Source organism: Molossus molossus, unplaced genomic scaffold (genome assembly GCF_014108415.1).
Source record: "Molossus molossus isolate mMolMol1 unplaced genomic scaffold, mMolMol1.p scaffold_m16_p_1, whole genome shotgun sequence".
NCBI lineage: Eukaryota > Metazoa > Chordata > Mammalia > Chiroptera > Molossidae > Molossus > Molossus molossus.
The window spans coordinates 126,391,353-126,398,030 of NW_023425344.1; positions in this window are offsets into that span (position 1 = coordinate 126,391,353).

The window sequence follows — 6,678 nt, forward strand, 5'->3', positions numbered from 1 at the left end:
ATAACACCAGACATCAGATGGTTGCTCTGAGGTCCAATGAGGTGAGCTATGTGAATGTGTTTTGAGAGCTGTCCGTGCAATACAAGCACAGGCAGCCTTCTCATCGTGGAGGATTTCAAAGTGAGTGCCTGTCATATGTCTCCTATTGTTTTTTTAAAATCTTTATTGTTGAGAGTATTACAGATGTTCCCTCTTTTATTCCCCATTGCCTCCCTCTTCCCAGTTCCTGTCTTGCCCCAGGCCTTCACCACCCTATTGTCAGTGTCCATGGATTATATTCATGTAAATTCTTTGGTTAATCTCTTCTTGCTCCCCCTCCTCCCTTCCCTCTGAGGTACATCAGTCTGTTCCATGTTTCCATGCCTGTTTCTATTTTACTCATCAGTTTATTATGTTCATTATATTCCACATATAAGTGGGATCATGTGATACTTGTATTTCTCTGACTGGCTTATTTCACTTAGCATAATACTCTCCAGGTCCTTCTGTGCTGTCTCAAAGGTTAATAGATCCCTTCTTTTTTACAGCTATATAGTATTTCATTGTGTATATGTAACACAGCTTTTTATCCACTTATTTACTGATGGGTACTTGGGCTGTTTCCAGATCTTAGCTATTGTGAATAGCACTGCTATGAGCATAGAGGTGCATAAATTCTTTCTGATTGGTGTTTTGGGATTCTTAGGATATATTCCTAGGAGTGGGATCATGGGTCAAAGAGTAGATCAATTTTTAATTTTTTGAGGAAATTTCATACTATTTTCCATAGTGGCTGTACCAGTCTGCAATCTTACCAACAGCATACTAGGGTTCCCTTTTCTCCAAATCCTCACCAGCATTTGTTGTTTGTTGATTTATTGGTGGTAGCCATTCTGGCAGGTGTGAAGTAGTACCTAATAGTCATTTTGATCTGCATCTCTCTGATAATTAGTGATGTTGAGCATTTTTTTATATGTCTCTTGGCCATTTGCATGTCCTATTTGGAGAAGTGTCTATTCAAGTCCTCTGCCTGTTTTTAATTGGATTGTTTGTCTTCCTTTTGTTGAGTTGTATGAATACTTTGTATATTTTGGAATTTAACCCCTTATCAGATGTATCATTAGCAAATATGTTCTCCCATACAGTGAGTTCCCTTTTCATTTAGATGCTGGTTTCTTTTGCTGTGCAGAAGCTTTTTTGTTTGATATAATATCATCTATTATTTTTTCTTTTGTTTCTCTTGCATTAGGTGGTGTATCAGTGAAAATTCTGCTATGTGAGATGTCTGCAATTTTGCCAACTATGTTTCCTTCTAGAATTTGTGTGGTTTCACAACTTACATTTAAGTCTTTTATCCATTTTGAGTTTATTCTTATGTATGGTGTTAGTTGGTGGTCTAGTTTCATTTTATTTTATTTTTTTGCATGTACCTGTCCAATTTTCCCAACACTATTTATTGAAGAAACTGTCTTTATTCCATTGTATGCTATTGCCTCCTTTGTCAAATATTGGACATAATGGCTTGGGTTGATTTTTTTGTTTTCTGTTCTGTTCCATTGAATTATATGCCTGTTCTTGTGCCAGTATCAGGCTGTTTTGATTACAATGGCTTTGTAGTATAATCTGATAATTGGTATTGTGATCCCTCCTACTCTGTTCTTTTTTCCCCAGGTTGCTGGTCCCATGTAAATTTTTTTAGTATTTGTTCTAGATCTGTGAAATATGTCATTGGTATTTTAATGGGGATTGCACTGAATCTATAGATTGCTTTGGGTAGTACGGACATTTTAATGATGTTAATTCTTCCAATCCATGAACATGTTATCTTCTTCCACTTGTTGATATCTTCCTCTATCTCTTTTTTTCAATATCTGGTGGTTTCCCGAGTACAGATCTTTTACCTCCTTGATTAAGTTTATTCTGTCCGGTGGCCCCCGGGCTTGGGTAGGGGCTGGAAAGTCCTCATACCTTTGGTACCTTTAAGCACAGACATCCTGCCCAGAAAACCCCTGGTTGTGCAAACACCTGCAGGCCCAAACCGCAGTGGAAACTCCCCAGTCGTTACAGGGGGTTATAAAAATCTCAAGCCCCGCCAGTTGCGCGCGGTTTCCCAGGCTCATTCCTCTCAGAGTCTGCGAACCCGCCCGGTCATCCCAATAAAGCCTGTTGAATTCGACTCTTTATTCGGCTCTCCCTCGCCTTCTTTGCCTCCGGCGGCCCCGCGATCTTACATATTCCAAGTGTCTTAATTTTTTTGTTGCAATGATAAATGGAATTGTTTTTTATTTTCTTTTTCTGATAGTTCATTATTAGTGTATAAAAATGCCATCAATTTCTGGGTGCTAGTTTTGTATCCTGCTATGTTCCCAAATTCATTTATTAAATTTAGTAGTTTTTGATGAAGTCTTTAGGGTTTTCTATGCACAATATCATGGTATCTGTGAATAATGACAGCTTTACTTCCTCCTCTGTAATTTAGGTGCCTTTTATTTTTCTTCTTGTCTAATAGCTATGGCTAGGACCTTCAGTGCTAGCATGTCCCCTATTCTTCCTCAAACCCTGTTCCGCCCCAGTATAACTCTTCTGTCCCACCTCATCTTTGTTTTCCCACCTCCATGCCCTTTATCACATTATCTTTCTTGCCCATCTCTGGTTGCCTTCCAGATCCTACTCTTCTTAAGCTTCAGCTACAATACATTTCTCTGAATTTGTCATCTGTATACAATACATCATTTAACACAGAAGTGACAACATAGCCTTCTCTACCTACCCCTGTACCATAGTCCAAGTTTTCCTGAGTAGGTTTCTAAGTCCCCAAGAGCAGAATAGATGCTTGATGTACCTGTCTGGCTGCAGTAGCCAGTTGTGAGGCTCAACAAACACCCAAGTACCTACTTTTCTGATGATGGGATTGAAATAGTTTTGTTGATATAATATAATAGTTTCTCAGAGTTTTCTGTTATTCTCATCCAAGTTGGAAGTAAAGTAACTGCCATTGATAGATGGTGGTATTATCATTCCCTGGAGAAAAGAGGAGGCCCCAGGCTGGTTGGGTGCAATGAGATGGAGGTTCCTTCTGCTGCTCTGCCAGCTTCAGGTGAGCTGTTTGTAGAGCACCCTCAAAACAGGGAGTGGGGACAGCAAAAGCCAGAGAGTTATTTTGTTTCCAGAAACAAAGGATTTATTGTGACTTTTCTTCTAATTCTAAAATATCTATTAAGCTTTCACAATGAGCCAAATACTATTTATAGAATATCTAATAAGATGGTTCTTGCTCTCAGAGTCAGTTTTGAAAGCACACCTATCATAGCCTTTTAGATAGTAAAGAAATTTGTTTAAAATTGCAAATGGCTAAGCCCTACTATGCGGCAGTTTGCAACCTGGTGGGCCCACACAGGCTGCTTTGGCAGAGTTGGGAAGTAAATAGTGTGGTCTTTCCCACCCAGGTATAGCAGTCAGGCTTCCTTCCCGATCGTGCCCTGCTGCTGGCCATGCAGTCCAACCCTAGTCCTGAGCAAGACTTTTTCTTCTCTAGAAAGCACTCTTCATCCTTCTCTCTCTAGACTGCTTTGTGGTTATTCTAAAAGAAGTTTTCACTACTAGGATGAACCAGACAAAATGTAGTACAAATATCAGTAATGTCATATAGTTCACCTGTCAGATTGAAAGAAACAGATAAGCTTATTTTAGTTGATAGCATAAGAGAACTTAGTTAGCTGTGATTAGGGACCCAGACTTCCAAGTTAGACAGGCTTGAGTTCAAACCCTGGTGTTGCCTTCCTGACTGTCCAGCATGATAGCTGTCCTGGCCCATTATACAATGGAAATATTAATACCTACCTCAGAAGTTTGGTGTGACAATTAAAAGTCCAACCTAGAAGAGGCTCTCAATAACTGACAGGCATTTAATACTGATAAGTCTTGATGATATATTGCTAATGGAGCAAGATCTTAGGCAGCAAGTCTTCCTTTGTCTGTGTGGTAGTCATGCTGACTGCTGAGTGCACACATATCAGCACTGTTCTAAGTAGTTCATATGTATTAATGTGTGTAACTCTCATAACAATCCTCTGAGATAGAGGCTAGTATAATTATTATTCCCATTTTACAGATAAAGAAATGGAGACAGAGAGGCAAATCACATGGCTAGAAAGGGGCAGGTCTGAGATTCAAATCCAGTCTGCCTCCAAAGTTCACACACATAACCTCCCTGCATCTTACTTCTCTCTTCTACCTGTATTCTAGTAGGATATAAACTAGATTTCAAAAAAATGTCTTATTAAAAAATGGGCAAAAGACCTTAACAAGCACTTCACCAAAGAAGATATACAGATGGTCAATAAGATATGAAAAGTGCTAAACATCGTTTGTCACTAGGGAATTAGAAATTAAAACAATAGTGAGACAACACTATGTATCTATTGGAGTAACTAAAATCCAAGACACTAACACCCCCAAATGCTGGTGAGAAGGTAGAACAGGAACTCTCATTCACTGCTGGTGGGAAACCAAGATGGTACAGCCACTTTGAGAAACAGTTTGGCAGTTTCTTATAAAACTAAACATACTCTAATCATATGATTCAGCAACTATGCTTCCTGGCATTTATCTAAATGGATTGAAAACTATGGATTAAAAAAACAAACAAACAAAAAACTGAACATGAATGTTTATTCATAATTGCCAACATTTAGAAGCAATCACGATGTCCTTCAGTAGCTGAATGGATGAATAAATGTGGTAATTTCAGATAATGAAATATTATTCAGCATTACAAATAAATGTACTATCAAGCCATGGAAAGACAGAAAGGAGCTTAAGTTCATATTAGCAACTAAAAGAAGCCAATCTGAAAAGGCTACATACTGTATGATTCAAGGCATATGACATTCTGGAAAAGGCAAAAAACTATGGAGATTTAAAAAAAAGATCAGTGGTTGCTGGGGGTGAGGGTGGGAGAGGGATGAATAGGATGGCCCACAGAGGATTTTTAGACAGGGAAACTATTCTGTATGATACTTTGATAATAGATATCTGTTATACATTTGTCAAGCCCATAGACTGAACAACAAGAGTTAACCCTGAGGTAAACTATAGACTTTGGGTGATAATGATGTGTCAATATAGGTTCATCAGTTGTAAAAAATATATATACGCTCTGGTAAGAGATAATAATAGTGGGAGAGCATTTTGATGTGTGGGGACAGGGGTCAATGGGGAATCTCGGTACTTTTTTGATCAATTTTTCTGTGAACCAAAACTGTTCTAACAAATGGTCTATTAAAAAAAAAGAAAACATGGTCTTTGAAATGCAAAGAAAACTTTGGACTGACTTTTCCTTTAAATTCTCTAGGATCTAACTTCAGCACTCAGAAAAATTAAATCCCTAACCCTAAACCCAGAGTTCACTATACAAACATAAGGCCTTGTCAAAGCTATTTCCATGTTAATAAGGGAGAATTCCATGTTAACACATGATATTGAAACATGAAGCTGAGAAATGAGGAAGTTTCTAGATATTAGAGCGGCCAGAATAGCTTTCTGGTAGTCTAGTCCCAAGATTTTCAGGCCAAGGCTCTTGGTGTATTAATTAGGTCTTTGATACACTTGTGAAAAAATGATGTGTGGGCTCATGTTAGACAACACATGTGAATGGGTAAGAAGAGCTTTAAAATAAAATTGGAGCTGTTTGTGAAATCAAGACATTGAACACGTGTAGAAATATCAACACTGTGTCATTCAGAGGTAATCTTTACACACATCTGACGTAGAACTAATAAACTCAGATGCTAAAATATTCATTCTGCTTTTGATTTCTTTTTTATAGTACTGTATCAAAACCCATACCATGTAAGTCTGCTCAATAAATTGATTTTGACTAACAGTTTCAGGGGCTGAATGGAACAAGGCCATGCTTGAAAGAATTCAGATTTAAATAAAAATAAAAAATACCACTTGTGCCCTGGCCAGTTTGGCTCAGCGGTTAGAGCGTCGGCCTGCGGTCCAGAGAGACCCGGGTTCGGTTCCCGCTAAGGGCACGTACTTCGGTTGCAGTTTGTCCCCGGCCCTGGTTGGTCGTACGGGTGGTAGCCACTCGATGTGTCCCTTCACATCGATGTTTCTCTCTCTCTCTCCCTTCCTCTCTCTCCCTCCCACTCTATCTGTACAAAAAATGGAGAAATATCCTCGGGTGAGGATAAAAATAAATAAATAAATAAATAAAATACCACTTGTATATAGATAGGGTGATTATTAGGCAGTACCTCTCTTTGTCACCTATTTCTATTGTACCTAGACTATAAGAGCAGGTTTACAAGATGAAGTTTTTAAGTTCTGTGTTTAACAATCTGAGAGCATATTACATAATAATTCTGCTGAGTAAAAGCTCATTTATTTTCTGTGTTGGAATCCTGGTATTCAATTAGAGTAGAGGTAACTTGCTTTATTATCTTCTGGTTTTCTATTTTCTTTAAAGAGTACTTCTTCTGGGTCCTTCTGCCATTGTGAGGTGGTCAAACATTGATGTAGAAAAATATTCACCATCCAGGACCCACCTTTGTTTTTTGCTTCGAGCAGGTAAAAAGAGTACCTCAAAATTCTGAGTTTTTTTTCTTTCTGGTTTTACAATTACTTTAGATATAAATTACTTGGTGTCAATGCTTGCTTCTATCCACATTTTACTAGACTGTTTTCCATGCT